Genomic DNA, 25,641 nt, shown 5'->3' on the forward strand with positions numbered 1-25,641 from the left:
TTTTTCTAAGGCATTAAACCATGCTTTTCTCCCCAATTTGGACCCAAATCAGCTTTTCACAGCATTCTCTCCTCCTCTGCCTTATTCTCACCAACAACCATCTTGTAAGTTATGTTAGGCTGAGAGCTTATGACAGGCCCAGGTCACCCAGCCAGCTTCCATGGCAAAACAGCAGAGATTCAAACCTGGTCATACCAGCTCAGACTACATAATACAGCTCAAACATTGTAACCAGTTCACCGTGGAGCAAGAAAACAATGGTCAACTTGCCTTTCTTGACGTCCTCATTACCAGGAAAGATGATGGAAAACTCGGCCACACTGTATTCAGGAAACCCACACACACCGATCGCTATCTAAATAAGAATTCCAATCATCATCCTCACCAAAAACGCACAGTTATAAAAACCCTCATTCACCGTGCTTCACACATCTGTGAACCAAGCCAACTCCAACAGGAACTACACCACCTCAAACAGTCACTGCAGGCCAATGGATACTCCCAGCAAGAAATTAGAAGAGCCCTCCATCCCAGGACACCATCCACACCAAATCCCGAGCCACATACAAATGTGGGTACAGCCTTCCTGCCTTACATAAAATCTGTCACCGACCGCATTGGCAAAATTCTCAAACTCCATAATGTTGACACAGTCTTCAAGCCCACACAACAGATCCGCCACATGCTGCGCTCAGCCAAAGATATGAGAGATCCACTTTCAACCCCTGGAGTCTACAAAATACCCTGCTCCTGTGGTGCAGTCTACATTGGCACTACCCAACGCAGTATCAACACCCGTCTCACCGAACACAAGAGACACTGTCACTTGTTTCAGCCAGAAAAATCAGCTGTAGCTGAACATGCACTTCAAGAAGGAGACCACGTCATCCACTTTGAAAGAACTGAAGTCCTTTCTACGGTCTCACTTTATCATACCCGCCTGAACAGAGAAGCTATTGAGATTTACAAACACCAGCACAATTTTAACAGAAAGGAAGAAGGCATTTTCATCCACCAATCTTGGTACCCAGCTCTGCAAAACACCCTACAGACTATAAATTGCAGAAAGTCTCAGAACAACCAGCAAATTCCACAGAACAATCAGCACAGTCAACAACCATCTTCCTTATCTTCAAACCCCTTCCAACCCTCCCAGCAATTAACACAGAACAATGGTCACATTCAACAGCCAGTTTCCTTATCACTACCCTTCCAGGAAGCCCCACCAAACAATGGGCACATCCACAAACCAATTGCCCTTTCATCACACCCCCTCCAGCCTAGAAATAGCAGCTCTCCAGCAGCTCTGGCCCCACTCAATGCACAGCAGCCAAGAAGGTCAGAGCGCCTGCTCCGGCTGCAACGCCACTGAGGATGTTCTCCGCAGCTGAGAACGAAACGTCTGGAAGGAAAACTTTCTCCAGTAGAACACGGCACTTGATCCCGAAAGATTCTACAAACCCTAATGATTGTAACCACTATTACACCCTAGCCCAGAATGAGCTTTTCTCTCTTCCCCTGTCTTTTCTAGGGTAGAAGGTAGACCAAACTTACTATTGCTCTTAACCTGTATCGTGTTAGAATGTTGAAGTCAAAGATGCATGTCTATGAATAAAATGTTTACATGGCAGGCACAATACAATTCTATGGCTTGAAAACTAGAGTTGACCTGAGAGAAGCAGGTCACTTCCCCCCTCCGCTTCCATCTCAAGTGTGGATTCACACTTATAAGGGCAATCTTAAATTGTCACAAATGAGGTTAGGCACAAAAGCAGGCACCTACTGCAGTCTGCCACCCCCCTGTTGAGGAAGAAGCATGTAAAGCACAGAGCAATCCCATATCACTTTCTACATAGTTGTCTCTCACTCTAAACTTGAGACCACAACCCAGCCTTTCTGAAGTCACACAAGAACTTGTTGGAAAAATGCAGGTTGCTTACATTTCAGGGGTAAACTAATATTGTTAGTTGTTAGTAAACAGAAGATGACATTATGTAGTTTTGTGTCCAATTAGAAATGTCTGTAGTATGCCTGGGAAAACCAAGAATGAAGTGTTGACCTATAACCTTACTATCTGTCAGTTAGCACCTTGTTTGTAAGATTGCTTTGATCTTCTATGTAAGCTCTATATACTGGCAAGAAGAAGCAACAAGAACCTCCATTGCAGATTCAGCTGTGTAGGAATTAGGATGTAGTTAGCAAGATAGAATGCATCTTTTGTTTTCTTTTATCCCAAATACCCGTCCCTAATGTTTTCAAGTAAACTGTATTATTTGTAAACTTACCTAGTTTGTGTCTTGCCTCCTTTTGTCTGCGTATCACCTCTGATTTTTAAACAAATATGTCAACAATACTGCTTGGAGAAAAGGGGGAGTCCTAGTGTAAAAACTGGTGGGTAGAAGTGTTATCCAAAGAGGCAAAGTCACTGGTAGTAGCAGAGCCTCCCAAACATGTCAAGACCCTTAATTATGCTAAAAAGAAAAGAGTGCTAAACTACATTCATTGTCCTTTAGAATTTCAGTAAGTTGAGTAGTCTTATTACTGGGATAGCCTTTTCTGTTGAAGTTTCATATTTTGACCCAAAATACAAAACCAGTAAAACAGCAATACATTTCTAAACATAGCCTGTACAACCACAGGCAACATGTAAGCAAGCAAGTGAACATCTGAGCTAAGTAAATCAGTTACAAATGCATGGGAAACAATACAGCATGCAAGATAGTGTCTACTCCAGGAAAATAAAGAATATCATATATCCCAAGAGGCCTTCTATTGAAAGAATTCCAAACACTTTTCCAAGCCACCTGGGTCAAAATAAATTGCCCCTATTTTACTCACAGATGGTATTTGCCATGCATTGGGGGAGAAGGAGAACTCTGAACTGGAATTAAGAGAGCAACTCACAAGATTTTGAGGAAACAATAAAATGCAGTATCTGAATGTAGAGCGGAACATCTTCCAAACAATCAAGTTGATAGAGAAGGACAGGAAGCATACATGAAACAACTTCTTATTGAGACTTTATTCTACATCTTTGCAATATGAAAGCAACACTTCCTAGCTAATGAGAGATGAAGGAGATTCCACCCAACACCTGCTGTGGCAGTTGGTTTAATAGCAGTCCTTTGCTAGCTTTGACAATTACACCCACATTCCCCTGTAAGGGATTAATTGTTTGCTAAAAATAAAAAAGGAGATTTGCATTTCAAGCGAACTGCCTAAGCAATGTGCCATTTCACAGAAGGTGAAATTAATCAACCCTGCAGTTGGCTGATAAATCCAGATTTCACTTCAGATGCTCAGATTTAAATTAAACCCAACTAAAACATATAAATAAGTATTGTAATAAAAAGATACAGTTCACTCCAGTATCACAGCATGCAATTCATAATGGACGGTGAATGCAGTTGAATGATTTCATGTGTAGCTGGCAAGTATAGCTTGAGAAGAGATTGGGAAAGAACAACACCTACTATAGTTTCATGGCATCTTGACAAATTCATAGACTTCTGCATCAACATCCACACATGAAATGTATAACCTGGAGAAAAACAATACCATTATTATTACTAATAAAGATTTTTTTGTTATTTATTAGATCTGATTAATTGCCCCATCCTGAGCCTTTATGGGAAAGGGCAGAATATAAATTCACAGAAATAAATAATCCCAACCAAGGCTGGGTTCTGAGCCATGTACCTCAGGTAAAAGGCAAAAAACATTAAAATTAGTTTAAGAACAAACAATAAAACAGTAAGAATTTCCATTCTGATGACATCCTGCTAATTTCTGCTCATTCTCACCAGACTGTCAGAGCATATGAGGGAAGAGAGGAAACTTCTGTGAGTGTACAAACTTGTCAGAACTTTCAATATCATTTTGCTATAGCCCTAAGTCTAAATCAGTGACACTTACTCTGAGGATTGCAGAGAGCTACATTTGCAATTCTCAACAATGTAACTACTGCATGCCCTGTGCATTACCCCAAAAGAGCCATGTAACTACTGCATGCCCTGTGCATTACCCCAACATAAGCAAACAATAATATATAACTATAATGTAACTCTTTTCATTACCAGAATCTCTCCAAACATACAGGGCTGTCTCATCCCACTATTCCTGAAACACAGCAAGTCCCTGTAGCCAGCCTCCAGCCCCTCACTTCAGGGCTTGCAAGCCAGTATGACATGAAACAGTATGCCAGTTTTCAGTTCTCCAGAACTCTTATCAGGCTGGATGTTAAAAAATAAATGTTAAATGTTCCCTTCATGTCTTATTCGAGTTCTTAAGAAGGGATAGTAAGAATCTCTTTCCATTTTAAGTATTTTGCTTACAAATAATTTTTAATGAGCTAACATTTAAGAGTAGCATGCCCTATCCCACCAATTGCAAATGTTCACATAGACTCATCCACCAGAACCCCTACAGATATAGGCTTCCCAACCCCCCCCCCGCCCTGGTGGGGGACCCCCCCCGATTTGCAGCCCCTCCCCCGCTCTCCAAACATTTGGAAGCGGGGGTGGGGGGAACTGCTTCCCGCGCCACCGCCAAGTCAGCTGACCAGAGGGGGAAGCCCCTGCTCCGTTGCTGCTGGCCGCGCTCACCGCCTTGGTGCCCGCAGCCACTCCGCAGGCGTCGACGGCTCCAGCCGCATCACCACCCCCTGCGCCCTCGCTTCCTACCAGGGGCTGCAGCAGAGCCACTTCAGGAAACCCCCGGCAGAGCGGGCGCTGAGCGGTGACAGGGAAGGGGGGGATCACGTGACGAGGTGGGGAAGGAGGGAGCGAGGGGAGAGGGCCTGGCTGAGGAAGAGGAGAAGGAGCCCCCGGCGGTGCCCAAAGGGAGGCCGAGAGGACCCAACTTTTCTCCCTGCCCCGTTCCCTCTCGTGCTGGCGGGCGCTCCAGACAGGCCGGATCGGCTCGAGGGCTCTTCGCTCGGCTCTTCCGCTGGCACCTCCCTCCTCGCTTCTGCCGCTCACACGCGCCTGCCTGCTTTCGCCCGGCCGGAATCGCCGGCAGCTTCTCCTCAGCTTCCCTCCCACTCCCAGGCCTGGCTCCCTTCAACGTGCCGGCCTTTTCCGCTCGCCCGCCGCTTAGCAATGCCTGCTCCTGGGGAAACATCAGCCTTTTTCTAGGGCGCCAGTCGCTGGGCTTTGGCTTCCCCGGTTTAGCGTCCGCAAATTGCAGGTCCCCCCCCCCCGCCTTTGGGTAAAGAGCTGCCAATAGGAAAGGGTTGGTCATCAAAGCCTTTGGGATTTCAGCCAGATGCAGGACCATGGCGAAGTGCAGATTTGCATTGGGGGGTGGATCCACATGTCACTTGAGGACTTATCACCAGCTTTAAGAGGGAATTGGATAAAAATATGGAGCAGAGGTCCATCAGCGGCATAATTGTCCATCTTGGAGTTCAATTATGCTTGTCATACCCTTGTTCCTGGCTCCGCCCCCAATGTCTCCTGGCTCCACCCCCAAAGTCCCCGGATATTTCTTGAATTGGACTTGGCAACCCTATACAGATATGATTGCCATGGACATGCTGTGTGGCTATTTAGTATCACCAGTCTAATGTCTGGAATGACCAGTGGAATGTCACAGAAGCTGCTACAGAGCAGTGAATTAAAATGTACACATTACAGTTCTACAGTCTTACTCTTCATTCCATGGACTTTGCCCTCACAGTGACTGAATTTTAATAACATGTTCTGTAGTATCATGTCCTGATTCATCCAACTGTAATATACTCTTTATATGAAGATATTTCTAGAGGTTCACTTTCATTGCTTAAGGCGGAAAGAAAAGCACAATAAAGACACCCTTTCAGGCACCATTATGAATATTCTGAAGAGATGATCATTCATTAAGGCCAAACATCAAATGAAAGATGAAGGCACCTTTGTTAAGTATGAAAATTTATTTATTTGGGCTTAGATCCCTTAGAAACCTATTAAGTCCTGGTATCTTAGGATTGAAATTTATATAAACACAACCACAAGAAGCATTAATATCACATTATTAGTATTTTTGGCAATGAGAAATATGCTGGGTTGGTAGGCTTTTGTCTTTTGTTTTGTTTTTTACGTGTCACAAAGACTATAATTCAAAATGTGAAGTCACAGCAATGCCAGGTACCCGGGCAAACAACACTGTGCTGAAACTGTGCTATGGCCATTTGAAAAATGCAAAGCACACATCAATATCGCTAAGCCTTTTTCTCCTGATACACTTGGAATACCAAGTGTATCAGGAGTGGTACTTTAAGAAGTGATAATAAGACTTGAACTTCAAGAACAGAATGGAGAAAGAAATTGCTGCATTACAAATTGTCATGAAATTTGGAACAAACACCTCCCCAGGACTGAACAGGGATATTGGTTTTTTATCTCATTACATATGCTAAACCAGCTCTCACTGAGTATAGCTGTGCATCCACAGTGTTCCAATGTATTTCTCTTTTAGAACAGTGTATCAGAATAATGGGGGGGGGGGGGTTGTGTCGACATGCTCAAATGAGGGATGTGGGCTGTTTGTCTCATTACATATACTAACCCACCTTCCACTATACTTTAATGCACCCTGTTTTTCTAATGGCTGATTTATATTATTTGTCTTTTAGAACAGTACAGCAGAATATTTGGGGGGTTTTTTGGTTTTTTTGTATTGACATACTCAAATGGGGGATATTGGCTGTTTGTCTTATTGCATATAGCAACCCATCCTCCACTGTATTTTAATGTCTTCCTTTTTTTCTAATGGCAAACTATAATGGATGTTATAATCTCTTGAAAAACCACGTCCTCTATTTAAACTAACAAAGCCAGAATGTTACCTAGATTTATGGCACTTCGCACCTATTTATTTATTTATTATGTTAAGCTTATATCCCGCCCTCTCCACAAGCGGACTCAGGGCGGCTCACAACATCACATTACTTCCATTAAAAACTACAACAGCAGTCTGCTTTTTATCACCCTCCAGTGTTTTTTCAGCCCTGCTTTGTCCTAATACTAACAAACACAGATGCCTATTTGTGATTCTTTTAATCTGCTAAAAACATTCTCATGAGTCTACACTGCCCATTTATATTAAGAATTGCTGCTTCCATTCCCATCTTGTCTGATGAAGTCTGCTTAAGAGCATACAAAAGCTTACATTCTGAATAAAACTTAGTTGGTCTTAAATGTGAACTTGTCTACTGCTTTGTTCTATTGCTTCAGACCAACATGGCTGCCCACTGGGATCCAACAGATTAGTTCAACCTATGTATCACTATTGCATTTCAAGACATGCAACTGAATCAAGTAGGCTGCTGGAAATAAAGGTTATCTTTAAAAAGGTAGTTCTCATTAGAATTAAACTCAAGTTGCATCATTCATAGCATTTCTGGCTTAAAAAAACAACCCCAAAACTCTTGCAGCTAAAGAAGGCTTGCATTGTTATGGAAACTAAATGTCTAGCCATGAAAACAAGATGTCTGATAATTAAGTCAAGAGTCTTTCAGGAAAAAGTAGGTGCTGTATTTTAACTAGGAGTTGCAGAACATTATCACTGAAACATTTAGCATAAGAAAGGTATAGGAATCTGTTTATTTACTAGACTAGTAAGAGTTTCAAAAGATAAACATTACTTCATTACAGCCATTCTGTTTTGCAGCTGCTAGTTTTAACCATGGTGGATTTTGAAAAAGAGGCTCCTAATGTTTATCAGTGTCTCCTTTTTCTTTTCCTTGATTGTATAAATCCTATCAGAACTAACAATGTGTGGTTACCATTTTCAGTTTCCAATGGCTGGCTACCAAATAAGCTAAAAATATACTCTTGACATAAAGGTATATAGAAAGCATCTGCCTGAAAACAACTTTTCCTCAGCCTCCAGTGCAGGAGGCTCTGGATCTATGTACTGCTATCTATAATGTCCACAGCCCCTTTCTCAAATTTATTTTTGACCTTGATTTTGATTTGCCTTCAGCTCTGGCAGCATGACAGCTTTCCATCATCTGATACTTCCCTCAATGCTTCTACTCCCCCACTAAGCTTTTGACCAGCTCTGTCTCAGACTTCTACAGAGAAATTCTCTTTCTACCAACACCTTATCTTAATTCTCTGCATTTTGTACCTTTAATAACACATCATTCTTGCTTAGTTAGCACCACTGTCCTACAGACTTGGATCTTACCCACACCTTTGAGAGAATGCCTTCCTGCACTCCGCATAATAAACTGCAGTTTATTAGAGAGAGAGAGAGAGAGAGAATTACAAAAAATCTATAATTACAACTGAATAAAGTTAACAAGTTAAAGCTTTGTCCTTACTGAAGTAGATAGGTGTTCATTCTTTGTAGCAAGATACATATAAGATAAATCCAACAAGCTGTTATGCTTTATGCGCTATATTGAAAATAAACTGAGACATACAAGACAAGATTGTTAAAGACTATGAGCATTTAAATGTTCCATGTTTGCATCTGTTTTTGTTAATCATTTCATTATATTTATTGACAAATACTTTCAGTATTAATATATTTATTGAAACTAGGCTAATACTTTTATTAATTTCAATTTCAAAAGACAAAACCGCTAAAAAATGGATTTTCACTTCAAAAGCATCAGAATTTACTATTTTACTAGTTAACACTAACAAACACCAGATCCCAACTTGTGATTCTTTTAATCTGCTAAAAAATATTTCCATGACTCTGCATACTAACTCACTGTCTACTTTCTCTATATTTAGGACTGCTTGCCATTCCATAGTATTGTCAGATGAAGTGTGCTTACAGCACACGAAAGCTTATATTCTGAATAAAACTTTGTTGGTCTTAAAGATGCAACTTGACTCTTGCTTTGTTCTATTTTTTTTAAGTGTTTGAGATGCTGGGGAAATGGACAATCACCTCTCATATGCTGAATATTTTGGATATCCTTGTGAATTTTGCTGAGCCCTACACTGCAAAGGGAAAATATAAATGGGTTAGCAATTGCTAGGTTAAAAAAAGGAAGTTGATTAATTCTGAATTCATTAATCCAGAATGAAGCAGTGTGACTATAAACACTTCCAGGACTCCTAGAGTGACAGGAAGTATGAATATATTGAATTCTGATTCAATATATCAGAATTCTCCTCTGAAGAAGTGTGTTTTTAGCACACAAAAGCTTACGTTCTGAATATAACTTAGTTGGTCTTAAAAGTGCAACTTGACTCCTTCTGTGTTTTAACAATTTATTGATAACATATGGTTACAAAACTTAATTATAAATTTTCTATACTAACCCATATAATATTTCAACCCCCCTCCCTCCAATGTTTGACTTCCCCAAAGTTATAGATTTAAGTTCAATACTAACGGTACCACTAATCCATCAAAGTTCAATATTCTTTTTTTTCTCATTAATACTAAAAAATTGTCCAATGTCTTTTTACATTCCACTCTTTCTCCATATATCCTTTAAATTTCTTCCACTCCTTTTTGAAAATATCTAAATAATAGTCTCTTAAAGATCTAGTTAGTTTGTCCATCTCACTCCACGATAAAACTTTCACAATCCAATCCCATTTTTTTGGTATTTTTCATCGCTTCCACAGCTGCACATACAATGTCCTAGCAGCTGAGAGCAAGTACCAAATTAAAGTCCTGTCTTCCTTTGGAAATTTTTCTAATTGTAATCCAAGCAAGAAAGTCTCTGCTGTTTTTTTAAAGTCATAACCCAAAATTTTGGAGATTTCTTGTATCATCTTCCAGAATTCTTTCACTTTTTCACAAGTCCACCACATGTGAAAGAAAGAACCTTCATGTTTTTTACATTTCCAACATCTATCCGACATTTTCTTACTCATCCTAGCCAGCTTTTTCAGAGTCATATACCACCTGTACATCATCTTAAAACAGTTCTTTTTAATACTCTGACAAGTTGAGATCTTCATCGAGTTCTTCCAAAGGTGCTCCCACGTATCCATTTGTATTTCTCTATTCACATTGATTGCCCATTTAACCATTTGAGACTTTACTACTTCTTCTTCTGTAGACAATTTCAATAATAATTTGTATACTTTTGATATTAATTTCTCATTATCTCCAAGCAGGACCCTTTCCAGTTCTGTTTGCTCATGTCTCATTCCCTCCGATTTAATATCATTTTCCATCAAGCTTTTAATTTGTTACATTTGAAACCAATCGTACTTATTATTTAACTCTTCTGAGGATTTTAATTCAATTTTATCTCCTTGAATCTTAAGCAGCTGATTATATGACATCGCTCTTTCTTCATCGGATTCAGCTGCTATTTTTATTACTTCTGTTGGCACTATCCAGAGCGGTTTTCTCTCGTCTCCATATTTCTTATATTTTATCCAAGTGTTTAGTAAACTGTTTCTAATATAATGGTGAGAGAAAAAACCGTCCATTTTATTCTTCCCATAACACAAATACGCATGCTAGCCGAATTTATTCCCATGAGCTTCTAACCATAAAGGTTTTTTATCTAACAGCATTATCCAATCTTTAATCCATGTCAAACAAACCGCATCATGATACAATCTTAAATCCGGGAGTTGAAGACCACCTCTCTCTTTAGCATCTGTTAAAATCTTCATCTTAATCCTTGGTTTCTTTCCGGCCCATACAAAATCAGAGATCTTCCTTTGCCATTTGTTAAATTGTTTGGTATCTTTTACAATTGGGATAGTTTGGAACAAATACATTATTCTTGGCAAAATATTCATCTTAATTGTAGCTATCCTGCCCCGTAAGGACAAGTTAAGTCTGTTCCATTTCATCGAATCTTTGTCCATCTTACACCACAATTTTTCATAATTATTTTTGAATAAATCAATATTCTTCATGGTTATCTCTATTCCAAGGTATTTAACTTTAGTAGCGACCTCACAGCCTGTCACATTTTGCAATTCTTTGATTTTATTTGGTTGCATATTTTTGCATAAAAATTTCGATTTCTCTTTATTTATATATAGTCCTGTTAACTCTCCATATTCTTTTATCTTAGCTAACAGCAATGGTGACACTTGGATCAGATTCTCTATTATGAACACAATGTCATCTGCAAAAGCTTTATATTTATAAGAGAATCCTCTGATTTTTAGTCCTTCTATTTCTTTATCATTTTGTATTTGCTGTAATAAAATTTCAAGAGTCATTATAAACAACAATGGTGATAACGGACATCCTTGTCTTGTACCTTTGCTTACCTTCAATTCTTTGGTAAGATCTGCATTTATACACAATTTTGCTTGTTGTTCCATATATATCGCTCTCGTCATTTTTATAAAATGTTCCCCTAAGTTTATTTTTTCCATTACCGCAAACATAAAGTCCCAACTCAAATTATCAAAGGCTTTTTCTGCATCTACAAAGAATAAGGCCGCTTCCTTTTCTGGATGCTTCTCATAGTATTCCACAATGTTAATAATAGCTCTTACATTGTCTCTTATTTGTCTTTTCGGAAGAAATCCGGCTTGGTCTTTTTTTATGAAGTTAATCAGATATTGCTTCAATCGTTCTGCCAAAATTCTTGTATAAATCTTGTAGTCGGGGATTCAGGGGCTGGCCTTGCAGTGGCTTTCCTCTTTCCTTGAAGGTCGGGGACAAAGGGTCGCGACTGGGGGGGAGCTATCCCAGAGGCGCACACTTAACTGTGGAGTGCCCCAGGGAGCGGTTCTCTCCCCGATGTTATTTAACATCTATATGCGACCTCTTGCCCAGATTGCCCGAGGGTATGGGCTGGGGTGTCACCAGTATGCTGATGACACCCAGCTCTATCTACTTATGGACGGCTGACCGGTCTGCGCCCCAGAAAATCTGGATCGGGCATTACAGGCCGTGGCTGAGTGGCTCAGACTGAGTGGACTGAGACTGAATCCTGTGAAGACAGAGGTCCTTTGTCTGGGTCGTCGAGGACCGGGGGGGGGGGAATCCCTCTGCCAGCTTTTGACGGTGCGCCGCTGATGGCGGCGGACAGGGTCAAGAGCCTGGGGGTGCTACTGGAGCCGTCCCTAAAGATGGAAGCCCAGATAGCAACCACTGCCAAGTCCACGTTCTTTCATCTTAGACGGGCAAGGCAGTTGGCCCCCTTCCTGGACCGCGACGACCTAGCAACAGTGATCCACGCTACGGTCACCTCGAGGTTGGATTACTGCAATGCCCTCTACATGGGGCTGCCCCTGTGCCGGACCCGGAAATTGCAGCTGGTGCAGAATGCTGCGGCCCGGCTGTTATTGGGCCTCCCAAGGTGGGGGCACATTCGGCCGGGTCTCTGGGCTCTGCACTGGCTCCCAATAACATACCGAGTCCGGTACAAGGTGCTGGTCATTACCTTTAAAGCCCTATATGGCCTGGGACCTGCCTACCTGAAGAACCGTCTTTCCCCACACGCTCCCCAGAGAGTCCTGAGGTCTGAGACTCAAAACCTTCTCATCATCCCCGGGCCTAAGGAAGTCCATCTCAAGACAACCAGAGACAGGGCCTTTTCCACAATGGCCCCTACATGGTGGAACCAGCTGCCGGAAGAGGTGAGGGCCCTGCGGGACCTTGCTCAGTTCCGCAGGGCCTGTAAGACAACCCTCTTCTGGTTAGCCTACGCCTGACTGGGAAATAAATGTAGCTTATTAGACTTCTGTGACTCATATGGTATAGATTTAATGTTAAAATTTTAAGGTTTTTAGGTTTTAAATGTTTTAACTTTTAAATGTAATAATTTTGAATTCTATTTTATTGTTTGTTGTGAGCCGCCCTGAGCCACTTTGTGGGAAGGGCGGGATATAAGTTATAGAATAAATAAATAAATAGTCATTATTCAGCAATGAAATTGGTCTATAGTTCTTTACATTTGTGGCATCTTTGTCTTCTATAGGAATCAAAGAAATTACAGCTTCCCTCCAAGTATTTGGAATTTTCCCATTTTCTCTTATTGTATTTAACAATTTCATCAGTTTGGGTGTCATCTCATCTTTAAGGGTTTTGTAAAATTTAGATGTAAATCCGTCTGGCCCAGGAGCTTTACCTTCTTTCATTGCTTTTATTGCTGCTTCGATTTCAATTTTCTCTATTGTGTCATTTAAAATCTTTTTCATATACTCAGTCAAAGGTGCCACTTGGATATTACGTAGATACTCTTCCATCTTTTCTTTCCTAATATTCACACCTTTAAATAAATTTGCATAATATTTAAAAAATTCTCTTTAGATTCCTTCTTGATCTACTATTGCTTTTCCATTTACCATAATTTTATTGATGGTTTTATTTTCTTTCTTTTTCTTCAATTGCCAGGCCAAATATTTTCCAGGTTTATTCGCACTTTCAAACGATTTCTGTTTCAGACTTTTTAAATTCCATTCTAGTTCTTTGTTCAACAAATGTTTGATTTGGGATTGTAATATTGTAATTTCTTTTATTAACTTCTTTTTTCCTGGCCTTTTTTTTTCAAATCCCTTTCTTTTTTATTTATTTCATTTTGTAATGCTAACAGCTGTTCTTCTTTGGCCCTCTTATCTTTATTGTTCAATGTAATTAATAGTCCTCTCATCACTGCTTTGTAAGTGTCCCATACTGTTTGAAATTCCATATCATCAGTTTCATTTATTTGGAAAAAAGCTGCAGTTTCCTTTTCTAAAAATGTCACAATGTCTTTATCTTGAAGCAAGTCTTCATTAATTCTCCATCTACTTGTTTTCTTTTGTAATTTTATAGACCAGCATATTGGATTATGATCCGCCCAAACCTTTGGTAGAATCTCTATTTTTTTTGTTATGAGGCCCAAACTCTTGGAGCCCCATAACATGTCTATTCTAGAGAAAAAGTTATGTCTCGCTGAGAAGAAGGTATAGTCTCTTACTTCAGGGTTGAATTTTCTCCAAATATCCTCCAAATTTTCTTGTTTAACCAACTCAAAGAAAGAATATGGCGACAGCGGAGCCAGAACCCCTTCCGATCAGGACCCACAAGGGCTCAACCCGGGCTGCTGGGAGGATACAGGGGAAGTCTTAACTCTCCTGAGTCACCGAGCCGCTGGAGTATACTGGGCTCTGGACAACAGACTGCGCTAGCAGAAACTCCAGTCAGAAGCTGAGGACATTTAGGGGAACTAGCACTTTAAGAACTGCAGGATCACTACCCAAACTGATAGCTTTGACTCGCACTCCCCACTGAGATAATTTTATATTGCCGGCAACTAAGAGATTAGATATTGTTTAATTAGTTATTTAATTAGTGATATTATTAATTGCTTAGCTTGAGAGTTTATCTATTTATTTATTTATTGGCAGATTAATTTGAGGGGTTGTAACCGGGGGGGATATATTTATTAATATGCTATGGATGAATTAAAGTTTTTAGCTAATCAATTTGAGGAGGCTTAGGGTTGGGGCTTAAACTTAAGTAACTATGGATTAAATTAATAAAGGACCAGGCAATTTGGAACTGTGAAGTAGAGGAGGGTGAGGGAGGAAGGTTAAGTTTGGATAAGATAACTGGGGAGCAAGCCAACTTGACATTGGTGAAGGATCGGGTACAGAGTGGATGTCTGGTCTAGGGATCCCAGTGCTCATGGGGAGGGGAAGGTATGACGGTGGGAGCAGACAGAGTTATATGGGAAGGAGGCAGAGACAAAACAGAGCTCGGCCCTCTTCCGGTCTGCATCCCATCCCGATGGTGGCAGGTAGTGGGGCAAAGAGGGAAAGCCCGTCTTAGTCATTGGTGTTATGTAATGCCAGGTTCATAAATAATAAGACCTCAATCCTTAAGGAATACCTGCTTAAGCAGGATATGGACCTGGCTTGCGTGACCGAGACCTGGGTGCGGGATGGAGAGACGGTAGCTCTCTCCCAGATGGCGCCCCCAGGTTACTCGGTCTTTCACCAATCACGGACAACCGGGCGGGGTGGTGCTATCATACGGGAGGGTTACTTCTTCAGGGCTCTCCCGGCCCCACTGATCGATGGCCTGGAATGTGCCGGTCTGACATGGGAAGTGGGGGAGGGATTGGCAATTTGGCTGGTGTACCGTCTGCCTAACGCACCAGCCAGCGCCTTACCAGCCCTGATTGAGGCCGTGGCAAGCTGGGCGTTGGAGTTCCCAAGGCTTATGGTCTTGGGCGATTTTAACATCCATGCGGATGACATGGCCTCCAATCAGGCACTGGACCTAGTGTCTTCCATGGCGACACTGGGACTCTCCCAATTTGTTACCAACCCCTCGCATCAGGCCGGGCACATGTTAGACTTGATCTTTGCGTCCGGGATTCTGGTGGACGGTATCGCAGCAGAAGCGGTGCCATGGTCGGACCACCTAGCCCTCAAGGCTTGTGTGGGTGCGCCGCCTCAACCCTGTATGGGCGGCGAGCCTATTTTGGCTCGCCCGCAGAGTCTGATGGACCCTGAGCGGTTCCAAAGGGCTCTGCGGGACCCCTGGCCCCGTAGCGATTCCCTTGATGACCTGGTAGAGACCTAGCATGACATGCTATCCAGGGCCATCAACGAGATCGCACCCCGGTGTCCTCTGCACCCACGAAACAGGCTGGCTCCATGGTACACCTTGGAGCTACGCCAATTGAAACAGGGACTCAGACGACTAGAAAGGCGGTGGTGGCATACTCGTGACAAAGCGACGAGAACATCCTACAGAACGTTTATGAAGTCTTATGAGATGGCAGTCAAAGCCGCAAAGAAGGATTACTTTGCAACTAGGATTGCATCTGCAAATTCGCGCCCGGCACAATTATTTAAGATAATTGAGAATTTGACTACTCTGCCTCAAGGCAGACCAAACATGAGAGAATTAGAAATAGGCTGTGAGGCTTTTGCGAATTTTTTTGCAGATAAAATCTCGTCGCTCCGCCAGGACCTTCCTGCCACATTGGATGCAGTACAAGAACCCGGGGCTCCGTGCCTGTCTTCTGATGTTACCTTGGATCACTTCGAAGCGCTTAGCCTTAGGGAAGTCGACGGAATTCTCTCAACTGTACGCCCTACAACTTGCGATCTTGACCCATGCCCCTCCTGGCTAATTAAATCTTGCCAGAGGGAGCTTAGATATCCTGTACGGGATATCATAAATAGATCCCTCTTGGAAGGGCAATTTCCAACATCCCTGAAGGAGGCTATGGTCCGCCCTCTCTTAAAAAAAAGTACAGCAGATCTGGCCGAATTGGTGAACTACCGACCGGTCTCGAACTTACCATTTTTAGGTAAGGTTATTGAGAGGGCAGTGGCGCTACAGTTGCAGAGTTTTTTGGATGACACTTCCGCCTTAGACTCCCACCAGTCCGGCTTTCGTCCAGGCCATGGGACGGAGACAGTGCTGGTCGCCTTGGTGGATGACCTCCAGCGGCATCTGGATGGAGGCGGCGTGGAGGTGCTGATGTTGTTGGACCAGTTGGCCGCGTTCGACACGGTCGATCATCAGCTACTGGCTCGCCGGATCGCCGACGCAGGGATTAGGGGGTTGGCCTTACAGTGGCTTTCCTCCTTCCTTGATGGACGGGGACAAAGGGTGGCAATTGGGGGAGAGCTGTCCCGGAGGCACCCACTAGTGTGTGAGGTGCCACAAGGGGCAGTTCTCTCTCCGATGTTGTTCAACATCTACATGCGCCCCCTTGCCCAGATTGCTCGGAGGTTTGGGCTTGGGTGCCATCAATATGCAGCTGACACCCAGCTCTATCTACTAATGGACGGCCGACCTGACTGCGTCCCAGAAAACCTGGACCTAGCACTGCAGGCCGTGGCAGGTTGGCTCAGGCTGAGCGGGCTGAAGTTGAATCCAACGAAGACAGAGGTCCTTTGCTTGGGCCGCGGTGCCCTGGGAAGGGAAATCCCCTTGCTGGTCTTTGACGGTGTGCTGCTGAAAGCAGCCCATAGGGTCAAGAGCTTGGGGGTTCTTCTGGAGCCTTCATTATCAATGGAGGCACAGATAGTGGCCACTGCCAAGTCCGCGTTTTTTCATCTTCGACGGGCGAAGCAGTTGGCCCCCTCCCTGGAGCGCCGGGACCTAGCAACGGTGATCCATGCTACGGTCACCTCGAAACTGGATTACTGCAATGCCCTCTACATGGGGCTGCCCTTGTGCCGAACTTGGCGGCTGCAGCTGGTGCAGAACGCGGCGGCTAGGCTGCTGTTGGGGCTCCCAAGATGGGAGCACATACAGCCGGGGCTGCGTGGACTGCACTGGCTACCAGTGGTATACCAAGTTCGTTACAAAGTGCTGGTTATTACCTTTAAAGCCCTATATAGCCGAGGACCTGCCTACCTGAGGGACCGTCTCTCCCCGTATGAGCCCCAGAGAGCGCTGAGGTCAGCTGGAAGGAACCAGCTGAATATCCCTGGGCCAACGGAGGCCAGATTGAAGGCCACCCAGGATGGGCCTCTCCATTGCTGCTCCACTGCTGTGGAATCAACTCCCGGAGGAGGTACGGGCCCTGCGATGTTTAGATCAATTCCGCAGGGCCTGTAAGACCTACCTCTTCAAAATAGCCTTCAACTAATGACAAGCTAAGAAAGTGCCGCTGGAAATGTTTTTAGCTACTGAACCTTACTGAAGATTTAATGTTTATAGCACCATAATGTTAATTTTAATATAACCTGTAAATTGTTTTTAATGATGATTTTATAAATATAACTGTTGATGTATATTGTATTTTTATGTTGTAAGCCGCCCTGAGCCTGCCCTGGCGGGGAGGGCGGGATATAAATAAAAAGTATTATTATTATTTTCTTTCTTTGTTATTCTTCTTTTGGCTTGATCTGTCAATATTATTTTGTATTGTCCCATTAAAATCGCCCATCATCAAAATCTGATCATATGTCTTTTCATCTAATTGCAAATTAATATCTTTAAAAAATTTATCTTTCGCTCCATTGGGCGCATAGAATCCTAGTAACAACGGTTTTTTCGCCTCAATTGTCACTTCTACAGCGATATATTGTCCTTCTTTATCTTTAAATATTAGTTTTGGTTCAAGTTGTTCTTTGGTATAGAAGACTACCCCTCTTTTCTTTTGTTCTGCTAATGAAAAAAATTCCAGCCCCAAATTTCTATTCCACAAAAATTTACAGCCTTTTTGTTGTATATGAACTTCCTGTAAACAAATTATGTTACATTTTTGTTTTTTAATCCAATGAAATGTTGTTCTTCTTTTCTGTGGTGAATTTAGTCCATTTATATTCCAAGATAGTAGTTTGTACTCCATTATGATGCTGACTCTTTGTTCTCTTCAAAAAAGCTATACATCTCTTGTTCACTCCTTATTGTAATCCTTTTTCCATGTTGTTCAAAACCAAGACCTTCAGGTATTATCCATCTATATCTTGTGCCCTCTGCACGTAACTGGTCTGTTAACTTCTTGTATTTCTTCCTGTCATTGATCACTTGTCTTGGTAGCTCTTTCATTATTTTAATTTTGCTCCCTTCTATGATCCAAGCTTTTTGGAAACCTTTGTTCAAAATTTTTCCTGCCAGATCTTTTGATCTTAGTCTTATCACAATGTCTCTTGGCAGGCCTTTATTCTTTGCATATGCTGAGTTGACTCTGTAGGCACCATCCAACATACTTCTAAATTTGTCAGGGTCTTCATCTAGATATTCAGTTATAGTATTCACCATATATCCCATCAAATCCGCCTCCTCCTTTTCAGGTACTCCTCTCAGACGAACTTGTGTTTCCATCAACTTGCAATCATGTATTGTAACCTTCTTTTGAAGTGTTAACAAGATAGAGGCATGTGTATCCACTTTTTCCTCTACCTTTTTAACTCTGTTTTTTTAACCTCATCTTTAAAGCCCTCAATATCTTTTCTGAGATCTCCAACTTCCTTTTTAAATTCTTTTTTATTTATTTTTATTTTATTTATTTTATTCGATTTATATCCCGCCCTACCCCACCGAGGTGGGCTCAGGACGGCTTACAACATAAAAACCAACAAAATCAATTTAAATACATTAATAATACATTGATAATTATAATTATACAATAAAATACATAAAATACATATAAAATACATAAAAACACATAAAGCTCACTTCAGTATGTACTATGCTACCTTCCTTGAATCAATTCTTCAATATTCCAGTATTAAATAATCTGGTGTTCGAGATTTGAGTGTTCAGGCATTCCGATAACAGTTAACTGTATGCCAACCGGAAGTATTGCCATTTGCATTTTTCGTTGCCATTTGCATTTTGTCCATAGCTTTTAACATTTTCGCCTCCAGAGCGTCAAATTGAGATTGCATTTTGTCAAATGAGTGGGCCCTTGCACGTGGTACTCTCCCTTCTGACATAAAAAAAAATCACCAGATCTTAAAAAATTTTCCAATTAAAATTCAACACCAAATCCAATAGCTTAGAACATGCTTTTTCAAATAGGACTAATTTCGTTTTCCTCCTAGCTTCCTAGGCAGAGATATTGATTTTTAAAAAATTTGACAGTTTTTCTCCCTTTTAAAATGGCAATCGTTGTTTCTCTATGGTTAAATTTAATTCCTAGAGAGGTTCTTCTTGATCTGGTCTTAATTCCTTCCTAGTTCAAATGTCACAGCTTTTGTAATCCTTAAAGACTTTGATTGGTCAGTCACTTTTACTTCCTGGTGCAGGTTGCTCCGTTCTTGTGTCTAGTATCGCAGCCTTTGAGACTTATGGGAAAGCATGAAAATAGTCTTCGTCATCAGCCACAAGCCACAAGCCACAAAAATTCAAAACAACTTCTCCTTTTCTCTAAATTCTTTTGAGGCTATTGAATTAGCAAAGTCCAGTTTTGGCAGGATTTATCTTCATTCAATTATGCCTTAGTTCAGACTATTTATAAATTCCAGCAACTTGTAGGAGTGTAGAACACAGCAAGAAGCGAATTGCATCACACGTCACAGACCGCAGACAGTCAAAACCTCCCCCTCTTTTTACAGATTCTGCTGAAGCCTTTTTACTTTCAAAGTTCAAACTTGGCAAGTAATTATCTTTATTCAATTACGCTTCAACTCCATCTGTTTATAATCCACACAACGTTCAAGGTCTCTTGGAGTAGAAATAGGAATAGATCAAAGTACCTTAAACAGATATTCTTTCGGCACTCCGGCTTCTTCTATCTTGCAATTATAAATCAGTCCTTAAGTGTCTGGGTTCTGACAGGCTTAAGTCAAATTAATTACTTTTTATCCTCTGCAGACGAATGGCAGATGTTTCCCACTATTGCCGGATCTCAAGATCTGAAGAAAGCAGCTCCCCGCCTTCCCCAAACCAAAATCAACAGCTAAAGGGGCTTGACATCATCTTGGATTAACCTTTAACTAAGATTGATGGGCATAGATGCCCCCGGAGGGGTCCTTCATACCCTGAACAGAGGGGGGGGGGAACCCTTACTAGGGAGCTGCAGCACTGCCTTCTAGCCAAACAGGAAGTCCAACTTGACTCCTTCTGTCACATTCTCAGGGTGCAGACAGGCAGGAGTCCAAAGCCAGTCCAAGGTCAAAGCCCAGGAAGTCAAGCAGGAGCCAAGTCACCAATGCAGAATCACAAACTGGAATCAGAAGTCAATGTCCAAAAGCCAAAAGGTCAGGGTGCCAAGGAAATCAAGCAGGTCAGGTTCAGGAAAGAGCGTGGATGCAAGCCAGAGAATAGACCTGTTGCTTCCACAAGGTTACCAGGTCCTGGGTGGGAGCTATATTGGAGTCTCAATCAGCCTGCTCCCTGGGTGGCAGTGACTCTGCTAGAACTCAGGGCTGAGAGATCTGAAGCATTGGCGTGCCTCATGTCTTTGCTCTGAAAGATCTTTCTGGAGCCTGCTTTGAACTCTTGAGATGAGAAGAGGAGAGCTGGGAGGAGAATGATCCTCAACAGCTGACACTGGTGTCTGGAGAGTGATTGATGGCCCAGCTGCTGTTTGTTCAGCTGAGGAACTGGCTGGCAATTCTCACAGGTCTGTTAACCCTTCCAGCTCCTCCTCATCAGGGTTCATGACACCTGCTTTGTACCACTGGAATGATTAGTGTTGTGCTGTTTTTTTCTACGCAAGAAAGTCATATCTTATAAGACACCACACTGGAGGTGAACAAAGACTGAAACGCAGCCTTTCAAATTGAGTCTCTTATCTGGCCACTAGATTAAGAGTGCAATGTTTAATGAACAAATCACACATTCACTTGACAACTTTACAAGCCATTGTTATTGATGGCCAAACTAAATCAGATGCTGGGAGTTCTATAAATGGAGCTCCCAGGGTTTTAAAATCAAATTTTCAGATGTACAGGGACAAAATTACAATCAGGAGTGCAGCATAAGGTGGGGGTGAAATGGTACCAGGAAAATATTATTTGTCTCTCTGGGGCAAGAATGCACTGCGTTTATCAGACCTTGACTATAAACTGATTAGACCTTGACTATAAAATGATCCTCCCTAAAAAATTTTTTTTAAAAAAAATTACTGCATGTCACTAACTTGTCAGCAAGTTTTAAGACAGTCACCTCCTTTTATTGATAGCACAAATGTGTGTGTGTGTGTGTGTGTGTGGAACTAGTCTTTCCTTGCAAGCCTTTATCAGGATCTTTATGTTTGACTTAGCAGGACAAACAGTCACTCCCCAGGCTTGTTTCAATTCAGGAAAACAGTGTGAGGAATGCTGCCTTCGCCTTCTGTGCCACAGCTCTGATCAGAAATTAGTCCATGCACATCTGAAGATTGAATTTTTAAAAACTGTTAGGATCTCTGTCCCATCATATTTGCTTTGGCTCAAAAATTAATGGGGGGGGGGCACAAATCAGAGCAGTTTATGGTACAGATGGAACGACACTCAAATACTTCCAGTATTACTTGAGCTATAGGAACTAATCCAGAGAACTTGAGAATTGATCCTCATCTTGTATACTCTGGTGTGCTTAAACAAAATAAAAACACACATTCTCACACTAAGTATTAAGTAGTTAGGAATTATAAGAACAAAAGAGTTCTACTAGCGTGTCAAAAATACAAACAATGTATTGAATGGATTGAACCTTCCTTGCTAAGCGCATTGGCAATATATTGTATCAAGCCTGGTCCAACATATTCTTGAGTAGCATGATGCTTACCAATTAACTTATTTGATTTTACCTACAATAAAAACACTAACAAGAATCTAACTGCATTCAATTGAACATACAAGACATCACTGTGCTAGTAAGCTTCCTCTTTTAAAGCAAGCAAATTTAATAGTATTACAGTAAAGGAGAATGGAGAGGAATTAAGTCAGTGCATAACACTCCACACATTTCCTGTTTAATTCAGATTCAACACATATGCCTAACAGACCTTCTTAAAAGTTGATATTTACTATGAAGCATATGTGTGTCATAAGGATGCTTGTCTAGAATTGAAGACTATATTGCTGCTATAAAATATGATTTGAAAAGAAAATTCACTAAAGTTCATTAAAGTTGAGGGATGGTGGCTCAGTGGTAGAGTATCTGCTTGGTAAGCAGAAGGTCCCAGGTTCAATCCCTGGCATCTCCAACTAAAAAGAGTCCAGGCAAATAGGCGTGAAAAGTCTGAATAAACAATTTTATTAGTAACATATGGTAGTAGAACTATAACTACAACTTATAAAAAGCTTAATATATATTAAGAAAAAGACCATCATTCTACCCCACATCTTACTTTCTCCCACCCCTCCCCCAATTACTTGACCCCCGCCAGTGTTATTTTCTTTAAAAAAACAGATATTAAAGGTACCCTTAACTATCAAGAAAAAAAACGAAACAAAAAAGAAACATAGGGAAGAAGAACCCCCTTCAAGAGTTATATTGTTATCTTAAAAATCTTAATCCTCAAAAATTGTCCAATGTCCTTTTATTTTCCACTCTTTCTCTACATATCTTCTGAATTTCTTCCACTCTTGGTTAAAAAGTTCTAAATCACAGTCTCTTAATTTTCTTGTTAATTTGTCCATTTCACTCCATGACATAACTTTCATAATCCAGTCCCATTTTTCTGGTATTTTTTCTTGCTTCCACAACTGCGCATACAATGTCCTAGCAGCTGAGAGCAAGTACCATATTAATGTTCTATCTTCTTTTGGAAATTTTTCCATTTGTAATCCCAGCAGAAAAGTCTCTGCCTCTTTATTGAATTCATATCCCAGGATCTTAGATATCTCTTGTTGAATCATTTGCCAAAACATTTTAGCTCTTTCACAAGTCCACCACATATGGTAGAAAGAACCTTCATGCTTTTTACATTTCCAGCACCTATCTGGCATCTTATTGTTCATCTTTGCTAATTTTTTTGGAGTCATATACCATCTATACATCATCTTAAAACAGTTCTCTTTAATACTATGACATGTTGCGAGTTTCATGGAATTTTTCCACAGATATTCCCAAGATTCCATCTTTATTTCTTTATTTACATTTATTGCCCATTTTATCATTTGAGATTTCACTACTTCATCTTCTGTAGCCCATTGTAAAAGTAATTTGTACACTTTTGAAATTAATTTCTCATTATCTCCAAGCAGAACTCTTTCCATTTCTGTTTGTTCTTTCCTTATTCCTTCAGCTTTGATATCATTCTCCATCAAACTTTTTATTTGTTGCATTTGAAACCAATCATATTTATAGTTTAGTTCTTCTGCAGTTTTCAATTCTATTTTCCCGCTTTGTATTTTTAGTAACTGGTTGTATGATAGTTGTTTTTCCTTGACTGTTTTGGCCGTTAACTTTATCACTTCAGCCGGCACTATCCATAAAGGTCTCCTCTCATCACCATATTTCTTGTACTTTATCCACACATTTAATAAGCTACTCCTTATATAATGGTGAGAGAAAAGACCGTCCATCTTCTTTTTTTCATAGTACAAATATGCATGCCAGCCGAATTTTTTTCCATGGCCTTCTAACATTAGAAGTTTTTTATTTAATAACGTTATCCATTCTTTTAACCATACTAAACAAATTGCTTCATGATACAGTTTCAAATCTGGTAATTGGAATCCACCTCTCTCTTTCGCATCTATCAGGACTTTCATTTTAATTCTAGATTTCCTCCCGGCCCACACGAATTCCGAAATTTTTCTTCGCCATTTATCAAATTGCTTAGCATCTTTCACAATGGGGATGGTTTGAAACAGATACATAATCCTTGGTAAAATATTCATTTTTACTGCAGCTATTCTACCCAACAGTGACAAATTGAGCTTGTTCCACTTTAGCATATCTTCTTCTATTTTACGCCATAGCTTTTCATAATTGTTCTTAAACAAATCAATATTTTTCATTGTTATCTCTACCCCTAGGTATTTTACCTTAGAGGTAACTTCACAACCCGTTAGTCTTTGTAGTTCTTGTTGTCTATTTTTCTGCATATTCTTACATAAGATTTTTGATTTTTCTTTGTTTATATAAAGTCCCGCCAACTCCCCAAACTCTTGTATTCTCATTAACAACAAAGGTGTAACTTGTAAAGGATTTTCATTTATAAACATTATATCATCTGCAAATGCTCTGTATTTATAGGTAAATCCTTTTATTTGTAGTCCTTCTAAATCTTTTTCTTCTTGAATCTGCATTAGTAAAATTTCAAGAGTCATTATAAACAGCAATGGCGAAAGCGGGCAGCCTTGTCTGGTACCTTTACTAATTTTCATTTCATCTGTAAGATCTGCGTTGATGCACAGCCTTGCACTTTGTTCAGAATATATTGCCTTTATCATTCTTATAAAACTTTCTCCAAGCTCCATTTTTTCCATCACTGCAAACATAAAGTCCCAATTTAAATTGTCAAATGCTTTTTCTGCATCCGCAAAGAATAGCGCTACTTCCTTTTCTGGATGTCTTTCATAATATTCTACAATATTTACAACAGTTCTAATATTGTCTCTTATTTGTCTTTTGGGAAGAAAACCGGCTTGGTCCTCTTTTATAAAATTTATCAAATATTGCTTAAGACGTTCTGCCAGAATTCTTGTAAATATTTTATAATCATTGTTCAAAAGTGAAATTGGTCTGTAATTTTTCACATTTGTAACATCTCTTTCTTCTTTAGGTATCAAAGAAATAACAGCTTCTTTCCATGTATTTGGTACCTTCCCTTTGACTCTTATTGCATTCATCAGCTTCTGTAATTTTGGTATTAATTCATCTTTAAACATTTTAAAATACTTGGCTGTATAACCGTCTGGCCCGGGAGCTTTATCATTTTTCATCACGTTGATTGCTGCCTCAATTTCTATTTTTTCAATTGGGTCATTCAAAATTTTTCTCATATTCTCAGTTAATGGCTCAATTTTTATTTTCTGTAGATATTCATCTATCTTTTTTCTCTTTACTTCAGCACCTTTAAACAGCTTGGCATAATACTTAAAAAATTCTCTTTTTATTCCCTCTTGAGTAACTACGTCTCTTTCATCTATCACAATTCTATTAATTATTTTATTTTCCCTCTTTTTTTTCAGCTGCCACGCCAAGTATTTCCCCGTCTTATTTGCTCCTTCAAACGATTTTTGCTGGAGCCTTTTCAAATTCCATTCTACTTCTTTGTTTAATAAATGTCTTAGTTGCGTTTGCAATATTGAAATTTCCCTTAGAATTTTCTTTTTCCCTGGTCTTTTCCTCAGCTCTCTTTCTTTTTTCTTTATTTCATTTTGAATATCCAGTAGTTGTTTTTCTTTTTCCCTTTTA

General features: G+C 40.6%; 1 protein-coding gene across 1 annotated transcript in view; it reads right to left on the reverse strand.

Moving 5' to 3' along the window:
- SIPA1L1 (signal induced proliferation associated 1 like 1) overlaps window positions 1-25,641 on the reverse strand; it is a 347,094-nt gene that overhangs the window by 159,425 nt on the left and 162,028 nt on the right. The window contains exon 5 of the mRNA XM_060262825.1: window positions 3,474-3,541. The gene's annotated coding sequence lies outside the window, so the exon portion shown is untranslated. The remainder of the gene's footprint in view (window positions 1-3,473; window positions 3,542-25,641) is intronic.

This window comes from Heteronotia binoei, chromosome 21 (genome assembly GCF_032191835.1).
Source record: "Heteronotia binoei isolate CCM8104 ecotype False Entrance Well chromosome 21, APGP_CSIRO_Hbin_v1, whole genome shotgun sequence".
NCBI classification, from domain to species: Eukaryota; Metazoa; Chordata; class Lepidosauria; order Squamata; family Gekkonidae; genus Heteronotia; species Heteronotia binoei.